Source organism: Cricetulus griseus, unplaced genomic scaffold (genome assembly GCF_003668045.3).
Source record: "Cricetulus griseus strain 17A/GY unplaced genomic scaffold, alternate assembly CriGri-PICRH-1.0 unplaced_scaffold_2, whole genome shotgun sequence".
Lineage (NCBI taxonomy): Eukaryota > Metazoa > Chordata > Mammalia > Rodentia > Cricetidae > Cricetulus > Cricetulus griseus.
The window spans coordinates 4,542,088-4,564,347 of NW_023276919.1; the positions used below are offsets into that span (position 1 = coordinate 4,542,088).

A 22,260-nucleotide genomic window follows, 5' to 3' on the forward strand; every position below is an offset into this window, starting at 1 on the left:
ACCTGTGATCTGAGAGCATGATCTGAGTTCGATGGCATTCTATGACATGCCAAGGCCCAGTGGCAGTTCTGTATCGATCTGCCAGCTCAGGATCTGAGTTCAGAAACAGGATCTAAAAGGTTAAGCCTGGTGGCAGTTTTGTGTCCATCTGCAAGACCAGGGTGTTCAGGGGCTGTTTCGGCTTCCATGTGTATTCAATGCTAAGAGACATCTGACACCAGGGATCTATGCACTGCATCAGATTTCTGCAATGACATCTGACTTGTCCAGGCCAGTGGGAGCTGTGTGGTTATCTGCTGGCCCAGGATCTGAGTTTGACAAAGGGTTCTGAAAAGCCAAGACACAGTGGCAATACTGTGTCCATCTGTTGGCCCAGGTAGGCCAAGGGCTGTTTCTGGTTCCATTAATCATCACTGCTTACAGTCATCTGACACCAGTGATCTATGTGACTGATGTGAATTCAATGGCATTCTCTGACACGCCAAGGACCAGTGGCAATTCTGTGTCCATGTGCCAGCCCAGGATCCTAGTTCAGCAACAGGCTCCAAGATGCTAAGGCCCACTGGCAGGTCTGTGTCCATCTGCACGACCAGGGAGTCCAGGGGCTTTTTCTGCTTCCATTTGTTGTCACTTCTTAGAGTCATCTAACACCAGTGATCTGTGCACTGGATCCCAGTTTGTCAATGAGCTCTGACAGAAAGAGGCCCATTGGATGCTTTGTGTTGATCTTCCAACCCAGGACCTGATTTCAGCAAAGGGTTCTGAAATACCTAGGCACAGTGGCAGTTCTGTGTTCATCCACTGGCCCAGGTAGTCTAGGGACTGTTTATGTTTCCATTCATCGTCACTGCTTAGATTCATCTGACACCAGTGATCTATGCACCTGATTCTATTTCAACGGCAATCTCCCACATGTCAAGGCCGAGTGGCAGTTCTGTGCCCATCTGCTGGCCCAAGTAAGGCAGGTTCTTTTTGCAGTTCCATTTGTCTTCACTGATTAGAGTCATCTGACAACAGTGATTTGTGCTCTGGATCCGAATGCCAGGCCAGCTAATACACATAGATTCCAGTGGCAGTTATGGTTTCATCTGAGGTCCCAGAATTCGAGTTGGGTGGCAGTGTTTGACAAGCCAAGGCCCAGTGACAGTTCTGCATCCATATGCTAGCCAGGATCCGAGTTTGGCAGCGGTGTTTGACACGCCAAAGCCCAATGTCAGTTCTGCATCCATCTGCCGTCCCTTGATTTGTGTTCTGCATTGGGCTCCTACACGCCAAATCCCAGTGGCAATTCTACCTCCTCATTCCAGCCCAGCATCCAAGTTCAGCAGTGGTATATGACACGCCAAAAAAGTGGCAGTTCTGTGTCCATCTGCAGGCCCATTGATGTCAGCAGCTGTTTCTGGCTCCATTGGTCATCACTGCTTAGAGTCATCTGACACCAGTGTTCTATGCTATGGATCCAAGTTCTGCGGCAGTCTCCAACAAGCTGAGGTCAGGTGGTTGTTGTGCCTCCATCTGCCAGCCCAGGATCAGAGTTCATAAGTGACCTCCAAAATGATGAGTCCAGGTGGCAGTTCAGTGTCCATCTGCTGGCCCATGTAGACCAGGTGCTGTTTCCATTCCATTCATAACCACTGATTAGGGTCATATGACACCAGTGATCAAAGCGCCTGATCCCAATTCGGCAGCAGGCTCCGATACACCAAGGCCCAGGGGCAGTTCCACATCCAAAATTTGTCTCAGAATCTCAGTTCAGAGGTGGTATAAGACACTTTGAGGCACAGTGGCAGTTCTGCATCCATCTGCCATCCCTGCATCTGAGTTATGTGGTGGGATCCAACACGCCAAAGCATCGTTACATTTCTCCTTCAATCTTCCAACCCAGGATCCAAGTTCGGTTCCAGGATCGAACAATATGAAGCCCTGTATTCTGCATCCATCTGCCTTTCCTGGAACCAAGTTCTGCAGTGGGCTCTGACATGCCTAAGGCCAGTTGCATTTCTGCCTTAATCTTCTGGCCCAAATTGCAAGTTCAGAGGTATTTCTGACACATCGAGGCCCATTTGCAAATCTGCATCTATCTGCCTTCTCTAGATCTGAGTTCTGGGATGGGCTATAGCACACCAAAGACAAGTGGCAGTTCTGCTTCCATCTCCCCACCGAGGATCTGATTTCTGCATTTGGATGTGACAAGCTGAGGTCCAGTGGCAATTTTCTATCCATCAATTCGTCCGGGTAGGCCAGGGGATGTTTCTGATTCCATTTGTAGTCACTGCTTAGAGTCATCTGATACCAGTGATCTTTGCCCCTAATTCAAGTTTGGCAGCTGGCTCTGATGCATCAAGGCCTAGGGTCAGTTCTAAACTTAACTTCATCTCCTCCGTTGAGGTCTTGGAGACACAAGGGAGTGCTACCTGGCCTGTCCAAGAAAGGAACAAACAGATAGTCCAGGATGTGGTAGTACCACAACATTCTCAAGTCCGCAATGTTAAACAATGCCCTAATACAGCAGGATGCAATCTAGAGAACTCAATATCCTTATTCCCGAAATTGACATTTCTAACAACACAACAATCAGTTTTCAGCAAAAGTAGGAATGAAAGGTGAAGGCATCAGGCTGGCCTGTCCAAGGCACCTGGCATGATTACTCACTCAGGCAGTACTCTGTAAAGTCCAGCTTTCAGGGTTACTAAGTCTGCAATTCGCTTTAAAAGACCCAGTTAAAAGATAGACCCCTAACCACATATGATCTCTTAGTCTCCTCTGTCTCTCTCTCTCTCTCTTTGACTCTCTCCTCTCTCTCTTTCACTCTCTCCTTCTCTGTCTCTCCATCTCTCTCTGTATCTCTATCTCTCTCACCCTGACCTTCTTATCTTCAAGTTCCTATATGCTATTTATTCTTTGCTATATTTCTGACCCTCTTCGTCCCTTCCCCTCTCTTCCCATCACATGTTCTCCAGCCCTGTCTGAAATCCTTGGTTCATGGAATTTCATAGGTAGGTTTTCCATTGCCCTGTGTTCAGTTTCCATTTCATACATTCCCCTTCAATGTACATTAAAGACCAACACTATTGCTGAGAAAGCCATGGAAGGACTCTTTCTGAGACCTGTCTTCATGCCCAGGCTCTGATGGGTAGGAATCTGCAGTGATAACTCTCTCGGATTGACCAAACAGTGAGACACACCTTAGGTCGGTGTTTATTCCAAGGATGAGGTCCAACCACACATTAGCTGAATCATTTGTGATTTCAGGATCATACCTTCAGCAGTTATTTCCTCCATTATTAGGTATTCTGTGTCGAATTGAATTTTCAGGCATTTTGTTCTGCATTTGCCCATGAGTTCATGCTGCCTCTGAGTTCTGAGGTTAGGAGTACCAAACCTTTTTCGGCCTAGCCCATGGGAAATACATCTTATGATTGAGTCATACTTCTGGTTACTGTTTCCTTGGAAAAGCTGTTGAAATGCTTTTAAGGAGGAATGTCATATTCACCAGGTTGTGCATAATGGACAAACAAATTGAAAAGACACACATTGCTGACAAAAATTTGAGTTTAGCATGGTAGCTTTTTCCAGGAAGTTTTAAATTCCATATCTTATATTAGATTGAAGTATCATTGCACTGCAGGTACTTGGAGCATCAAATGATGTCAGAAGCAAAGCAGAGTTCATGAGGCAGCGACAGCATACTCCTTGAGTATGTGAAAGCCAACCAGTAGACAGGATTTCTCATATCTCAGCCTACACTAATCCTTGGTTAGCCTGTGTTTCTTTCTGTCTGTATGTCTGAATTGTTAAGTCTAATTGTCTAACAATCACTGTCACTGTCTCTCTGTGTATGTCCCTTCTCTCTGGTAGGCTGCCCAATATAACTCTACTTGAATTTCCCTGGAAATCCCTGCACCACCCCTTCTCTGTCTCTCTGTGTCTCTCTTACTCTCCCTCTCTCCTAATCTCTCATCATTTCTCTCCCCTTCTGTCTTTGCCTCCACAACCTTCATGAATACCAGCAACTCTTGATTTGCTTACCACTGTTATCTACCAAATCTGATCATTTGTATCTCTTTCAGTATGTATCTCCCTTGCTGTGTGTGTTTCTGTCTCTCTGTTATAGTATTGAAGAGCATGCTAAAACACTCTAAAATGGCAAAATTAAGGTGCTTTTTATTGTCCTTTAGATACGGTTCTTTATCAAATATGTGAATGCATTCAGCCAAGTTGATTGTATCAAAAGGAGGCAGGAGATGTGTCTACAATTTATGTTTTTGGCACACCCAATGTAAAAATCTCTAAAGATTCATTCAAGATAAATAGTATTCTTTCCCACAATATTCTTAGATTCTTCTCGTCCTCGTGTGGAACCTTTCCCTGGGAAAAGGCTCCATGATTTGACCATGAAACCCTCTGTCACTGGAATTTATATATATTTTGTCTTCTAAACTTAACATCATCTCGTACACCACTGATTTCTGTTGAGGATTAGTATAACCAAGACAGAGCCAAGCATTCTGAGGCATCAACGTGATAGTACCCTACTCTTCTCATGGCCTCCAAATTTGTTCAATGCCCTGTCTTCAAAAAGAAGTAGACTTGAGAAATTGACATCTTTATTCCCAATATTGCCAAGTTTAAGATCCCAAATTTCCATAATAAATGAAAGTGGGAATGAAGGACTTGGCAGATGTCCTGCCCTTAAATTTGGAAGGATGCACTCACTCAGCAAGTACTCTGCTCAGTCCAAAGTTCCATGGTTAATAAGTCTGCCAGCAGACTTATAGGACTCTCTGTCACCTTCCAAGTCCTCTCTGCTATCTTCTCTCTGGTATCTTTCTCTGAACCTCTTCAACCTGCACATCTCTTCTCCTGTCTCCCCCACTCACCCTCTCCAATCATGTCAGAAAATCTAAAGTTTGTGGACATTCTAAGATTCCTGTTGCTTTGCTCAGGGTTCTGTCTCCATAGCGAGCTTTCCCCTTCATGTAAACGAATGACCAAATCTGGAGCAGTGAAAGCCATGGAAGCTCTTCATACCCAGGCTCCATTGATCAGGACATCACAGAGATATTTTCTGTTAGTGACCAAATTCTGAAATACCCCAAGAATGCAGTGTAGTGCTGAAGGAAGAGGCCCACCACCACATTCAGTGAATCACCTGTAAGTGTCAGACTTACGACATTGGGAGTTTCTTCCCTCCCCTTTAGGACCTCTGTGTCATCTCAACTTTCGGGTATTTTTTGGTCCACAACTATCGATGAGTTTAGACGCTGACTCCGTGCCTGAGATGTTAGTCATCGAGCCTCCTTCAGCCAAGCCTGTTGAAGTGCACCTTATGTTTGAGGCAATGTAGCTGCTACTGTTACCTTAGAAAATCTGTACAATGCCATTTTCTGGAGCAATCTCAAATACCCTAAGTAGTACATAAATGGATTAAGAGAACGAAAGGTATCACATTACAATGATAAAGGTGAGTTTTCCAAGATTAAATTCTTTAGGAAGGTTTAAATTCCATTTCAAAATTTAGATTAAAAGATCATGTGAGTGCATCTACTTGGATGCAAGAGATGATGTCAGCAGCAGGATTGAGTTCATTAGGCAGACACAGCTTCTTCCATGAGTAGGTTGGTAGCCAGCCTCTGGATGTATAATGCACTTATCCAAGTTACATTAAGCCTTGAACTGTTTGTGTGTCAGTCAGTCATTTCATTGTCTAACTCTCTCAATAGCACACACTGTCTCTGTCTCTGTCTCTATCTCTATTTCTGTCTCTGTGTATCTCTGTCTCTCATTGTCTGTGTCTCTCTGTATATGTCTCTACACCCAGGGTTGGAGTCTATAATTCTAACTGCTTTGTAATGTGTTTGCAGCTCCCCTAAGCCAAAGTCACTGTCTCTCTCACTGTCTAGTCCTCTCTTTTTGCCTCAGAAACCTGAGTGAATACCTAAAGCTATACTGGTTCTGGACTGGTCTCCACCTAAACTGATCTTTTGTGTGTCTGTTTTTTTAGGTGGTCCTAGATCTCTCTGTCTCTCTGTCGGCTTCTGTGTGTGATACCACAACAATCGCAGGTCAACAATGATTGTCGATTCCCTACTTCAGCAGGATGGAATCTTGATAAATTGATATCCATATTCCATAAATTGCCATTTCTAAATCCCAAATTTCAGTATTCAAGGAAAGTAGGAATGAAAGGTGTAGACATCAGGTTGGCTTGTCCATGGCACCTGGATTGATGCAGTCACTCTGTCAATCCAGGCTTCCATATTTACTAAGTTTGCAAGCAGCTTTAAACGACCTTGTTAAAATACATCCTGACATAATTTGTCCCTCTCTCTCTGTCTCTCCCTGTCTCTCTCTCTGTCTCTCTCTGTCTCTCTCTCTGTCTCTCTCTCAGTCTCTCACGCTCTCTGTCCTTCTTTCTTTTCTTCTGCAACCTGGATGAATAGCAGAAGCTCTGGACTTGCTGGGGACTGTCTCTACCAATTATGATACTTTTGTCGGTCTGTTTGCATGTGTCTTCCTTGCAGTGTGTGTTTCTGTCTCTGACAGAGTATTGAAGGGCATCAAAACAATTCTAAAATGGCCAAATAATGTCCTGTAGATAACCTTCTTTTTCAAATATGTGAATGATTTGAATAAAGTTCCTTGTATCAAAATAGGCACCTGATGTGTCTCCAATTGTTGTTTTTGGCAAACCCAAAATTTTCATGTAAGTACAAGTGAGGTGAATATGACCCATGCAAAAAGGTCCAAATATTCACTCCAGGTAAGTAGTATTCAACCTCTCAATGTTTGCACATTCATTTCCTTGTCTGGTACTTACCTGGGAAAACACTCCCTGGTAAAACACAAGGCAACCTTCTGTCACCAGGACATAAGTAATATTTTGTCTCCTAAACTTAACCTTATCTCCTACTCTGTTGACATCCCAAGACTATGCAACAGGATCTGGAAATTGTTGCAGCAACAAAGGACTTCAGGATCTTGTAGTCCCCCACTATTCTCAGGGTCCCCAATGTTGGTCAATTGCCTTTCTTCAAAAAGAAACAGTCTTGAGAACTCAACATCGTTATTCCCAATGTTGCCAAGTTTAATACCACAAATTTGAATGATAAATGATGGTGGGAATGAAGGTCTTGGCATATGTCCTGCCCAGGAAACCCAGAACGGTTCACTCACTAAGTCAGTATTCTATTCAGCTAGGGTTCCATGCGTACTAAGTCTGCAGGCAGGGTCATAGGACACTTTAAAAGACAGATCCCTACCCACAACTAATGTAATATTCTCTCTGTCACCTTCGAAGTCCTCTCTGCTATCTTCTCTCTGGCATCTTCCTCTGAACTTTTCATCTCTTCGCCTGTTTCCCTCATCACCCTCTCCAACCATGTCAGAAAATCTAAAGTTCGGGGGCATTCTAAAATTCCTGTTCCATTGGTCATGGTTCTGTCTCAATAGACAGCTTTGCACTTCCATGTAAACAATGACCAAGTCTGGAGCTGTAAAGCCATGGAGGCGCTCTGTCTCTTTGAACTCTCTTCTTACACAGGCTCGGTTGATTGGGACATCACAGAGGTCATTTCTAGGGCTGACCAAATGCTGAAACCACCAATGAAGGCATTGTCTTTGCCAAGAAAGAGGTCCACCACCACATTCACTGAATCACCTGTGAGTGTCAAACTCACAACATTGTGAATTTCTTCCCTCCCCTTTTTGGACCCCTTTGTCATCTTAATCGTTCAGGCTGTTTTATTCCAGTTGTCGATGAGTTAAGAAGCTGAATCTGTCTTCTGAGATATTGGGTTCCAAGCCTCCTTAAGCCACCCCCATTGGAGGTGCATCTTATGTTTGAGCATATTTTGCTACTACTGTTACTGTGGCAAAACTGTTCAATGCCATTTTCTGCAGCAATATCCATTACACTAAGAGGTACATAAATGGACTAAGAGAACGAAAAGAATCACATTACTGTGAAGAAGGTGATTTTACCATTGTTAGCTTCTTCAGGAAGGTTAAAATTCCTTTTGATTAGATTGAAAGATCTAATCCTTAGATTAGATTGAAAGATCATGTGACTGCATCTACTTGGGTGCAAGAGATGATATCAGCAACTGGACTGTGTTCATTAGGCAGGCACAGCTTCCTCCATGAGTATGTTGGTAGCCAGCCTCTGGATGTATAATGCACTTATCCAAGCCTACAATAAGCCTTGGACTGTCTGTGTGTCTGTCAGTCATTTCATTCTCTTACTCTCTCTCTAGCACTCACTGTCTCTGTCTCTGTCTCTGTGTATCTCTGTCTCACTGTCTGTGTCTCTCTGTATATGTCTCTACACACTGGGTTGGAGTCAATAGTTCTAACTACTTTGCAATGTGTTTACCTTCTACCCCTAAGCCAAAGTCTCTGTCTCTCTCATTGTCTAGTCCTCTGTTTTTGGCACAGCACCCTGGGTGAATACCTGAAGCTGTACATGTTCTGGACTGGTCTCCACACAAACTGAGCTTTTATGTGTCTGTTTTTTTATGTGTTCCTCTCTCTCTCTCTCTCTCTCTCTCTCTCTCTCTCTCGTGTGTGTGTGTGTGTGTGTGTGTGTGTGTGTGTGTGTGTGTGTGTGTGTGTGTGTCTCTCTCTCTCTGTGTGTGTGTGTGTGTGTGTGTGTGTGTGTGTGTGTGTGTGTGTGTGTGTGTGTGTGTGTATCTCCTCCCCTATAAGGGACTGGAACAGGAAGCAGCTGATTGATGCTTCATACTTTTTCTGAGAACTGATCTTTAACTCCACTTTAGACTTTAGGACTGAGAAAGACTTTGGAGATGTACTTCTTGACCATGCCTGATCAACAAAGCATCACAACCCAGTAAATATATAGGAATGTAAAAGATGTGCAAGTATTGTTTCATAACCCCAAGAACAAAAATGATAGTTTGCAATGCAACTATACATATTTTAAGACATTATAATGTTTGTAAATTTTTTTTTGGTTTTTCGAGACAGGGTTTCTCTGTGTAGCTTTGGAGTATCCTGGCAGTCACTCTGGAGACCAAGCTGGCCTCGAACTGACAGAGATCTGCCTGCCTCTGCCTCCCGAGTGCTGGGATTAAAGGCATGCACCACCAAAGCCCAGCTGCTAATGTTTGTAAATTTTATGTTGTTTTAACTTGAGGTACCGTAGGTCTATATCAACATTTTCCTTGTGCATACCTATATTCTCTTTTTCATAGATCCCTTACTCATAATTTCAGTAACCTGGTCCTATTGAACAAAGTTCAAACACTTCAAAAGTATAGTAAAAATGAGAAAAGTATTATAAACAGTTTTTGAGGACTAACTAGATTCCAAACACAGAACAATGTATTCCACATATCTTTCTTTTTTTGTGAAATTCATTTCCTGGTGATTATTTGTAGTTATCACATTTTCTTGCAGATAATAAAATAGAACATCTTTATATTATTTAATTTATACTACATTGTTATGTAGAAAAGACTGATGCTTTGTTGCACTGTGTTGTTTTAAAACACACAGGTAATTGATTATACCATCAAAATCTTGCAAATTGTCCCCTTGGGAACCCAAATAACTGTACCATAGCCTTGATACTCTAATAATAAATCAATCGTTCATTTTCATTGTCATCATTTTCTTTTAAATGCTTTTTGGAGATCACAGTGCTGGAGTAGGTGTAATCTGTTACAAAATGATGCAAATAAAAGAAAGAGATTACCAGCAATGGTCACACAAGCATATGCATGATAATTCAGTGAAGATATCTTTTCTGTAACTACTTCATAATATTCATGCAACTATGGATATTCATATGTGATTGTATTAGCCTAAATAGCCTCAACTGAAGATCAAATAACATGAATTAGTGCTATATCAACTGTAAGAAAATGAAAATTTTTCTTTTTCATTTAATTGAAAACTGGACATTTATTTCTTACGTGATATATCAGATCTAGCTTCCTCCCTCTTCACTCCTCCAAGCTCCTCCCCAACTACCTGTTGGTCTAGATCTATCTCCTTTATGTCTGTCATTAGCAAATAAACAGACCTCCAGAGGATAATAATAAAATTACAAATAAAAAGAAACAGAAATTAACACAATGAAATAGGACAAAACAAACATAAGGAAAAGAGCTTTATATATGTAGAGATACTTGGGAATTCTATAAAAGCATTAATCTGGAAGCCATAATAAAGGACTTGCAGGGTAAAAAGAGAAAAGTTTAAATATTATATTATATATATTATATATATATATATATTTAAATATTTAAATATATATTATTTAAATATATATGTTAAATAATATAAGAATAAAACATATGAAAGAATTTTAAAAACTAAGAAAAAGCCACCTACTGCTGGGAATGAAGTCTATCCTTAAGATAAGTTGATTCTTCAGTAATGCTCCCTTGGAGAAAACTAAATATTTATATGGAAGTGATTATCAACTGGAGAAAGCTCCTGGGTTAGGGATGGGAGCATGTATCCACTTCTTTTGGGGGGAGTTTTTTATTTTTTAATTATTTTTATTTAAATTTAAAAAAATCTTATTTTACATACCAATCCCAATTACCTCTGTCTCCCATCCTCTCATGCCCTCCAACCCCCATCTGACCCCCATCCACTCCCCCGTGAGGGTGAGGCCTCCCATTGGGGATCATCAAAGTCTGTCACATCAGTTGGGGCAGGACCTAAGCCCTTCCCTATTCTCTAGGCTAAGAGAGTATTCCTCCACAGGGAAGGGCTCCCAAAGCCCATTCATGCACTAGGGATAAACAGGTTCCACTACCAGTGGCTCCATAGACTGCCCAGGGCCCCCCAACTGACACATTCAGGGGGGCCTGGTTCGGTCCTGTGCTGGTTCCCATCTGTCAGACTGGGGTCCAGGAGCTCCCACTTGCTCATGCCAGCTGTTTCTTTGGGTTTCCCCAGCATGGTCTTGACCCCTTTGCTCATCATTCCTCTCTACAACTGGATTCCAGGAGTTCGACTCAGTGCTTAGATGTGAGTTTCTGCTTCTGCTTCCATCAGCTACTAGATGAAGGCTCTAGGGTGGCATTTAAGGTAGTCATCAATCTCATTATAGAGGAAAGGCATTTAAGGCAGCATCTCCACTATTGCTTAGATTCTTAGTTGGGGTCATCCTTGTAGATCCCTGGAGATTTCTCTAATGCCTGATTTCTCATTAAACCCATTATGGTTCCCTTGGACCATATATATTAAGGTATATATCTTCTTGCCCTCCTTGTCCGTTCTTCACCCAACTTAACCTTTCTGGTCCCTCATGTTCTCCTCCCCCTTCCCCTTCTCCCCTTATCTTTTTCCTATGGGGAAGGGGAGAGGAAGGTCAGATAAACCATGTGTCCACCTCTATTACCTCTAAAACTCCATATGATTCTGTAGTAATTATAGTGGGAAATTACCAATACAGAGTCAGGTAGAAATACAAGGGTATTTAATAGGGAAAAGCCTTACTTACAGAGAAACCTAGCCAGCTGACATGGCAGCAGTCTGTCCAACGAGTACAAAAGTGAAACCAAAAGAGAAATACAGTCCCCTGAAAGTCTTACTCTACATCACCCTGTCCATGCCCTCCCAAGCGTGGTCAAGCAAACCTGTAGCCAGCCCCTAAGTAGGCGTGGCTACAGCTTCCCCTACAATTCCCCTTTTAGTCTAAAAGAGGATTAAAACTTAACAGTGTAAAGTATCCAAAATTAACAATCATAAAGGTAAAATATAAGAAGATACAACAATCTGCTTATGTCACATCCTAACTATCTATTTTAACTAAACCCTAAAGTCATCTGAAAGAGGTGTCCAAGCCTGAACACCTCCTTCCAATCCCAACCATAAACAATAGGAAGCTATCCCTAACTAGGTATATACACTATCCTAAGTGACAACAATGGGGAAAGGGGGCGTAGCATCCTCCAAGTTACTTCCTGCTGAAATGGGATGACGATAGCCTTGTGGGGTCCTGTAGGATGAAAATGTTAGTATAGTGAAAGCTTGAATGTATTGTATCCAATCCATGTTAGATGGGATTCCCTTGATTGAAGATCTCACTTGAAATCCTCAACTTGATTGAAGTCATTACACAAACCTCTGGCCGGAGTGTCAGTTGAAATGGAGCAAGTTGGATCCAGTGCAGGTGAGGAGGTGTGGCCCATTTTCTTTCCAGGGTGTCCAGGGATTACAGTCAGGCAGGTCTTCACTGACTGTGTTGGACTCAAGCATAATCAGTTATAAGAGAAATGTTTGCTTGTGATGTACACATACTGGGAAAGGTAACCATGGGAGAATAACGATTATGACAGGGTGAACACCTTGAAAGAAAGATCCAAGAAAAGACAAAGACAGTCCCCAAATTCTTCTTTTATTCTGTATCACATCAATTGGCGTCTTGATATAACACAGAAACACTAAAGTTTAGTTAAATAACGTGCTTGGATTTTAGAGGAGGAAAGCCAAGTCCACCTCTAAATCGGTTTAATTGAATAGGGACTAGAAAAAGAGAAATAGAGTTCTCTGAGAGACAGCTGTGAAGTTTACCATATGGCACATTCCTTTTGTTTGATGGTTATGGCTAATTTCTCTTCTTAAGTATCTATCCATGCAGTGTCCTTTGCCTTCTGGAGATGAGTTTCCCTGTGAAGATAAAGGCAAAACACTTCCCTTTCCTTTGGCAGGTTTCTATTTAGTTTATAAGATATACCTTAGTAGAATACCTGTCATTTCTCCTCGTGGAGTTTTTCCTTTTCAACTCGAATCTTGATCAACTTTGATCAAAGTTTTTCTTCTCCTGTAGAAACCAATGCAAACCCCCTACTCCAATGTAACACGTGTCCTGGTTTCCATACAGAGGTTAGTACATCTTTGAAGTATGCCAAGTGATTTAGTTCAGCAGTTTTCTCCGTAGTCCAGTGTCTTTCCGCAGCTGTTTGTACTTTTTCATTGGCATTTAGAAAGTTTAGTGTTAATAAAGCATTATGCAACCTATGTTTGGGGGGTTTAGTCTTCCAAGCTTTTTTGTTGAGCATCTTCTTAAGTGTTCTATTACATCTCTCAACCACTGCTTGTCCTGTAGGATTGTGTGGTATACCAGTAACATGCTTTATGTTATAATATTTGAAAAATTGTTCCAATTTTGTAGAGACATATGCTGGAGCATTGTCAGTTTTTATTTATGCAGGCATACCCATAACTGCCATCACCTCTAGCAGGTATGTAATAACAGAATCAGCTTTTTCAGAGTTAAGAGCAGTAGCCCATTGGAACCCTGAGAATGTGTCTATAGTGTGATGCACATATTTCAAATTTCCAAACTCTGCAAAGTGAAAGACATCCATCTACCAAACCTCATTTCTCTGAATGCTCTTAGGATTACAACCTGCTGGCAATGGACTTTGGTTATAAAAGGAATAAATAGGACAGTTTCTTACTATCTCCTTGGCTTGTTGCCAAGTAATGGAGAAGTCCTTTTTCACACCTTTGCTATTTACATGATGTTTCTCATGAAATTCTGAGGCTTCTAGCACACTTCCAATTAATAAACGTTCAATCTCATCATTGCCTTGTGATAGTGGGCCTGGCAGACCCATATGGGATCTGATATGTGTAATGTATATAGGATTACTTCTGTTTCTGATTGTTTCCTGTAATTGTAAAAACACAGAAGTTAATTCTGTATTATCAGGAACAAATTCTGCAGTCTCAATATGTAACACGACTCTCTCTGCATATTAAGAATCAGTAACTATATTAAGAGGTTCTGTGAAATCCCTAAGTACCATGAAAAATGCATATAATTTTGCCTTCTGTACAGATGTATATGGACTTTGAACTACTTTACTTACCTCACCTGCTTTATAACCTGCCTTACCTGATTTGTTGGCATCAGTGTAGAAGGTAAGAACTCCAGAAATGGGAGTTTGTCTTACAAAACGTGGAAGAATCCAGACTGTTTTTTTTATGAATTTAACTCTGTCAATTTTGGGATAGTTGTTGCTAATTGTTCCCAAAAAGTCAGTAAGAGCTATTTGCCAATATTTGTTATCCTTCCACAAGGAGGAAATGTCTTCATTAGTTAAACGTACTACAATTTCGGCTGGATCTTTTCCAGTCAGTTGACGAAGTCTTAATTTGCCCTTTAAAATCAAATCAGAAATATTTTCTATATATGTCTTTAACTTTTTATTCTGTTTATGTGGCAGAAATATCCATTTCAATATTGTGTCTTCCCTCTGCATCAGAATCCCAGAAAGGTATTCTCTGGATGGCAAGATAACCAGAATACAGTCTAAATCAAGGTTTATCCGATCTATGTGTGCATTCAATATTCTGTTTTCTACCCAGAAAATTGTAACTCTTTTTCTGCCTCAGCAGATAATATTCTAGGACTGTTTAGGTTGTTATCACCTTTAAGGGCCATTTTTAAGTGCTTTAAATCATGTCCTTCTATACCCATAATCGTCTGTAATTGAGAAATTTTCCCTAATAATTTCTGAAGAGAATTAAGAGTTTGATAATGATCTCTCCTAATTTGTACCTTTTGAGGTCTTATTCTTTGTAAGTCTATCTTGTAACCTAAATAGTTAATAGAATCTCCTCTTTGTATCTTTTCTGGGGTAATCTGTAACCCCCAACAAGACAGAACTTCCTCCACCATTTCAAACATACGTTCCAAAGTTTCCTTATTAGAATCTGATAAAAGAATGTCATCCATGTAATGATAAACAAGAGATTGTGAAAATTTCTTATGAATTATTTCCAAAGGTTGCTGTACAAAGTGCTGACACAAAGCAGGTCTATTTAGCATTCCTTGTGGCAAAACTCTCCACTGGTATCTCCTAACTGGCTGTGTATTATTAAGAGTTGGTACAGTAAATGCAAATTTTTCTCTATCATTTTCCTGTAATGGTATTGTGCAAAAACAGTCTTTTAGATCAATGACTATGATCAGCCATCCTTTAGGTATTAAGGAAGGTAATGGCATTCCAGGTTGCAGAGAGCCCATTGGTTGAATTACCTTATTTATGGCTCTCAGGTCTGTCCGCATTCTTCATTTTCCTGACTTCTTTTTGATAACAAATACAGGAGAATTCCAAGGACTTGTAGATCCTTCTATATGTACAGCATCTAGCTGTTCCTGTACTAACTTTGCTAAAACCTCTAGCTTCTCAGAGGTCATAGGCCATTGTCCTACCCAAACTGGTTCATCTGTAAGCCACTTCAATGGCAGGACTTTTGGTTCCTCTGAAGGTCCATCATTTTTACCTGGTTTCTGTACAGCATGGATGGTTGGTAACCGTTTTCCGAAGCGTCTTACAAGATCTTTTATATCTAAAGATTGTAAATAATTTGTATCTGACATTGGAGGAATATTAATCTGAGTGTTCCATTGCAGTAAGAGATCACGACCCCAGAGATTTATAGCTATATCTGCCACATATGGTTTCAGTATCCCTTTCTGTCCTTCCGATCCAAAGCAGACCACCAAGTTAACACTCTGTGGAACTCTAGATAGAGTTCCAATTCCTAAAAATTGTGCATTTGCCTCTCTAAGAGGCCATTTCTGAGACCAAGATTTTTGAGTAATAATAGTTACATCCGTCCCAGTGTCTACTAAGCCAGAAATAACTTTATTATTAATTTTCACTTTCAGTTGAGGCCTTTTATTATTAATAGAAGCTTGCCAAAATATGCGTTTCTCATTTTGTCCATTCACACTTGATTCTTCATCACTATTCAAACTACCATCTAGAGAAGTATCAATTTTCAAAATAAGCAAAGAACTATCTATTTGTCCTGTGAGAGATTGTCTCCCACTGCTACTCGGAATGACCCCACCTTTCTCAATGTGGAGGCCTTCTTAAGGTCCCCCTTGGGGTTTCCCTACCTTAATGGGTTTCCTTGTATGTTCCTGGTCGATCTACATTCATTGGTCCAGTGTCTGCCCTTACCACATCTTCTTCACAATCCAGAAGGCAGTGGCCTTCTGTATGAGGCATTGTTAGAATTCATTTGTCTACAATTTCTCTTAGTATGTCCCATTTTACCACAGTTGTAACATCTAGGTTCCTGGCGCCTTTGTGGTCTTCAGGGGAAGGCTCTTCCTACCCAAGGTTCTGGTTCATAGTAGTACTAACCTCTAGCCTCTTGGTACCTATGTTGACCTCTGTAAGGTGCTTCTCCTTACGAAGCCCTTACATCCTCACCTCTAGAACTATTAATTTTCTGTTGCTATTTTAAACCTTTGGAGATAGCTTCTCTTACCCAAGCTCCAGTATCTTGCACATTATAGTCAATGTTGGCTGCATACAAAATCCATTCTCCTAGCGGAGCTGATCTGATCTTTAAAGGCAAAAGTATTCTTTTGCATACTGGGTTTGTATTTTCATAAGCTATTGTATATATAATTGATTGTCTTGTTTCTGGATCTGTTATCTGTAATTCTACTGCCCTAGTTAACCTTTGTAAGAAGTACTGTAACTGTTCTGTGGGTCCCTGTTCTATTCTGGTATAAGCTTTTAGGCTTTCTCTTGGCTCACGAACCTTATCCCAGGCATTTAATGCTGCTTTAAGCATAGAGACAGTATATCGTCACCATATTCAGCCTGAACCTGTGGGTCAGCATAAATACCCTGACCAAGAAGCTTTTCTAGAGGGTCTTCAAAAACTTCCTTCATGCCCTGATGCTCAAGGAGCTTTGCCTCTTCCCTTACTAATGCCTTCCACTGTATTTGGCATGAATTCTCAAGTACAGCTGCTACCAATTGTTCCCAATCTGTGGGTGTCACCCTGTTAAAGGTTGCCCATGAATGTAATAGCTGTTTTACGTATGGGCCATGGAGACCATATGAGACAACTGATTCTTTAATATTCTTAAGATCCTTCAGCTGTATAGGTTGCCATTCATAAGCCATCTGTCCATGAGGGTGTTTCTTAGAAGCTGGCTTTTCTACCATGGTAGCTGGGTACACTAATAGTGTACGAGTAACAACCTTAGAAGAATAGTCATGATACCTGGGTGGAGTAGGTGCCTGGGATTGGAGTGATTCTGCTTCTGAGGCATCCAATGATCTTTAAGCCTAAAATGATATCCTTTGAAAAGTTTCAACCTCCTTTATCATAAAAGATTCCAAGCATGTTAGTGAATCTGTAAATTGCTCTAACTGTTCATCTACATGTTTTTCTAGGTCTTTAATACGATCATCCTTAGGCAGCATCTGGGGCTTACTGCAGTAAATATCAGTGAATCCACTGCATTCTTTCGTGGAGAATGTGACACAGCTGAGCCAAGGTACACACCAACCCGGGTTCCAACCCGGGTTCCATCAGATAAGCAAACTACTAACATGTGAGAACCACAGGTGGAGAAGGCTTTATATTTACCACTTCAGGAGGGGATTTTCAGAGTTGAGAAAACAATTTTACAGTATGAGAAAATAATCCCTAGAAGAGGAAAAATACCAAGTATGACACCAATGAAATATATTACTGTGTTACTGCTAAGTATATCATTACAAGCAAGATTAAGGAGTTGAGAAGGGTGACAGAAGTAATTCTCGATTTCCACATCCTTGAAGCAAGTAACTTGTAAGGCAATCAAATTATGCACCTGTGAGTTAAAAATACTGACTGAAAAAGACAACAAAACTAAAATAACACAAACACAAGGGTTCATAATGACTGTGTAGTGAAAGGGATGACAGATGGCCACAAATAGGTCATAAGCCATCACAGTTAGAATCATGTGATCCATACAGAATAATAACAGGAAGAGACATTTGTGTCAAGCAGCCTATGTAGGAAATGACTCTCCTGTGCATATTGATGCCCATAATCATCTTTGGGACAGTGGTAGAGATAAGAAAGATATCTATAAAAGACAAGCTGTACAGAAAAAAGTACATGGGTGTATGGAGATGTGAGTCAAAGATGATGGCCATGATGATGAGCAGGTTCCCAAGCACTGTGACTAGGTATATGGCTAAGAACAATCCAAAGAGGAGAAGCTGGAGTTCTGGATCCTCTGTGAGTGCCATGATATGGAATTCCAAGACACTTGTTAGATTCTTTACTTCTTTATTAATGACAACCCTTTTGGAAAAGAAAATTCATTCAAACAATGAGACAAATAGAAGAGCACCCACAACACTATATATTTCTCATGCAGCTATTCACAAATAAAGGCCTGCCACTTGAAGTTCATATAACTTATTAACAGTTCCCAGATTCAACAAATACAATGTGTTTATAATTCTTTCCTAAATATTTTCTATGACAACTACATCATCATATGTCTGCCCATATTCAAGGTATTTAGCTAAATATTCTTAGGAGAAGGGGAGTACTAGAAATAATAACCTTGTGGTGATTGTCAAGTAGTAACCAGTCTTAAGAGAAAACAAAGAACAACAACATTCCTTTTAAGCAAATATTATAACAAAAGAAATTTAACAAGTAAAAAACACATATGCATTTTTTAAAGAATATTATACAATTGGTTTTGGTTTGAGAATTTGTACACATGCTATAAGAATATAAACTGTTTTATATGAACATTAAATTAAAGCTGATATGTATTATTTATAGGGACAGCATTTTCTTTATCAATTCTTTTGTTTTCTGATTTTCTACTTTCAAAGATGTAGTTTTTCACACAAATAGTATTTCTATTTTGAAATAATTGAAATAATAATTGAATATTGAGATCTTTGATCCATTTGGATTTAAGTTTTGTGCATGGTGATAGTTGTGGAATAATCTCCTTTTTCATTTTGACAAAGCCCAGATTTACTGACATGACTTGGTAAAGGCATAATGTCACCTGCTACCACTGGCCACAAATGGTGGCCAGTAGATTGAGAAAGAAGCAACTTACTCCATTGCACAGATTTTCTCTCTATCTGTATAATTCAGGACTAAACAGATAAGGCTTGTCTTCATCTTTCAGTTCCTACTTCAACAGCACATCATACAACCTCTGATAGCAACAACACAGCACACACCACAACGACACCATACCAACAGAACAATAAACAACAGATGAAAAAATTTCAAGATAAGAATAATCAATTATATATTATTAAGACATAAAATTAACCTGGAAAATAAACAATTCAAACAATATTTGATCACTAATAATTACGATTTAACATATATATTCCCAAACAATCAGTGGACAAAACAAAGGTATATGCACCATTCAGCTAATTATAATCCATTAATCCCTACTCATAAAGAAAATGAAGCATGGTACCCATAATCCAAACTCAAAAGATCACACAAACACTATTCTAACACCCTCACATGATCTCATTTATATAGCCATCCAAAACACTTACACTCTATATACGTACCAAATTAACAACGACCTTACAACTTCACTCAACACCATGCCAATTTTACACTATCTAGACACTCGAACACAACATTATCTAGTAATTTGCGCCATAGGCGACAAAGAACATGCTTGAAGTGTGTTGATAGAGAATGCAATACATATCAGCTTGCATAGTGGAAAATTAATCTCATGTGAAATGCAAAAGACAATAGAGGACAAAAACACATACAGAGTGCAACCTGTCTCTCAAATGGTGAGACTACACTTGTGTTAATAATGCTCTCCCCATCACTCCTGATTAGAACTTCGCGCTCGGAACCTACACCACTCTCTCTCTGCCGACCCTCTCTCTCATAGAGAGCAAGACTAAAAATTCGACTTTTAATAGCGTAGTCATTGAGCTTTTCGTCATGTGTGTACAACTGTGTAGCGAAGGAGAATATAAACTAATATCACAATGATGAACAGTTCAGAGAAAACTCACTATTTTGAGCCTAAGTACATTAATGTGTTGAGAAATAAAAATAGATAACCCATATATGATGCACAAAGGTAGATTTACCTGCCATTTACTTTAGGAAAAAGCAATAAGCAAGTGATAGAGAGGAAGTGTCTCGGCATTTATCTTTTTCTAAATAACATATAGGGAAATATGATATAGAACATCTTATTCGAGGCCTCAGAATAGAAATAATCTCCTGTGGCTTTCAGAAAAATTTTATGTTATATGTATTGCGTAGATAGACGTGGACCTCTTTATGTTCTCGACCATCATGGAGACAAACTTTAAGATGGCAGGTAGCAGGGGGATGTGTAAGCAACCTTATTCAACAAATATCTGAAATGTTATACAGTTAGACCTCACATTTAGTAGATAGGATGAATGGAATAAGCCTCATGTTGACGTTTATTGTGCTATTAGTTTCTTGATTATTTGTATACCCAAATAAGACTAGCATTATAGACAATATTCAACCACTTCAGTGATGCATATTTTCTATTGATTTATATATGGTGTTTACTCACTCTTGGCATAATATGATTCTTTACATCTTCTTGTTGATATTCATGTATCTCTCGTGGGCTGAAATACGTGGATGTTACTTATCAACCTGCCTTAAATATCTGATCTTGGGATTCACTGATTTACCACCTGTAGATTGGTTGCATCTATCCATCTAACTTTTAATGCCTCCGACTACTACATGAATTCGTGCTTCTGTCCCCACTAGCATCTCTCTCCATTATCCGCTATTATCGAGGCATCTCATACTCCCTGACTTCTCCTATCAAATAGTGTTTCTTAAAAATATTTTACTCACGACACTACCATGTGTGTCCAACTCCAATCAGGTATAACCCTATATGGCCCTTAGGCGACACAGATAAGCGCTGCAAATTGCGAATACGTATAATCCTCTCACTAGAATCCCTCTGATAGCAATCTGTCTGGAATCATCTATGGTATGTCAAGTTGTATCCTTTAGCCCGAGGAATGTAGTTGGTTAATAGTGGTAGACCCCGATGGTCTGCAGATTAAGCAACTAAATATTATAAGGTTAAGAAAAATATATAATATATAATACAATAAAAGCCCTAATAGATGAATCTGTAACTTGAAAGTAAGGGAGGCTAGGGTAGGACTCCTGCCCAAAGATAAAAACTGGACCTCCTATAAACATTTTCTGTACGCCATAGATAAACATTTCCTTAGTCAAAAAATTAGCTTATCTTCAATCAAATCAAACCTCTTTTTGTACTCGAATATTCTCATCACATCAGCTTTGATTACCACACGAAAACTACACTTTTGGTTATTCTTCTGTAGATTATTTTACAGAATTTGAGATAAACAAGCGTGTGGGTGTGCGTTTTTAACTACAATTACTTATTACTCTATGCTATGTTCTCCCTACTCATTTTGTCGATGACCCATTGAATCACGGATTCTTGTACTTTTCAGCTATTGTAGTAGTCTCACGACTCTTTTCTACTCCGTCTGCGTTCCACCTATGCCAGGTTAAAGCGCGACGCCCTCATAGCAGACACCACCATTCCTCTGCCCCTCCCCCATCCCCCTGGCACACTCTAGCATGAGCCCACGATCTTCACTCATTTCTCCTTCCTCAACCAATGCCAGAGACAGTCCGAAGGGCTATTGTAGGTGCGCATCGACCTGACACTAGGACCAGGTGGCGCGCCAAGAACAAGTACATGAATGAGGACTGGGTCCTAACCCAGTTGATCGACAAGTCTTTCCAATCATTCGTGCTGACTAACAAAGCCAACGCTCTAAACATAATCCATGAGGCACGCATACAGCTTCTAGGCCCGTGTTGTAGGTATCTAGAAGAACTTTGGCCATGGCCTAGATGGAGACACACATTCTTCATAAGAATTGGCTGGTCGTATGGTAAAAAGCTTACTCAACAGCTACCCTTTCCAAAGGCTTATTCAAACATCTACACAAGCTAAGAGAATCCAAAGATCTGCACATGTTCCTACACACATTCTGTGAGGCCTTCCAAGGAGATTGCTGAGAAAGAGAGCACCTCCCCTTGATTTTCTTACACTTAGCTATGTGTGTACATTTGATGAAAAATCTACTTTTTTTATTATTAATCGCAAAATATTTATTTCATGTATGAATTAATGCATTATTTTTTTATCAACTGTCCTACACAACATACCAACCACTAGATGTCCTTACCATTTTTTTTCACATCAAGTGTCTTTTAGTAGATTGTCTTTCCCTCTCATCCCCCCCCCACTTTTTTGTGTGTCACTGAACTTTTAATACATAGATATTAAACCAGACTGTCAACTGGATGTCAGAAAGGTAACAGTACATTCATTTCTCTTGGGTACTATGGATGCACATGTATGGTGTTATTGTTCATTTTGCTTTTCTT

At 40.1% G+C, this 22,260-nt stretch overlaps 1 pseudogene; it reads right to left on the bottom strand.

The window, feature by feature from the left end:
- LOC113838278 overlaps positions 1–22,260 on the bottom strand; it is a 168,916-nt pseudogene that overhangs the window by 36,413 nt on the left and 110,243 nt on the right.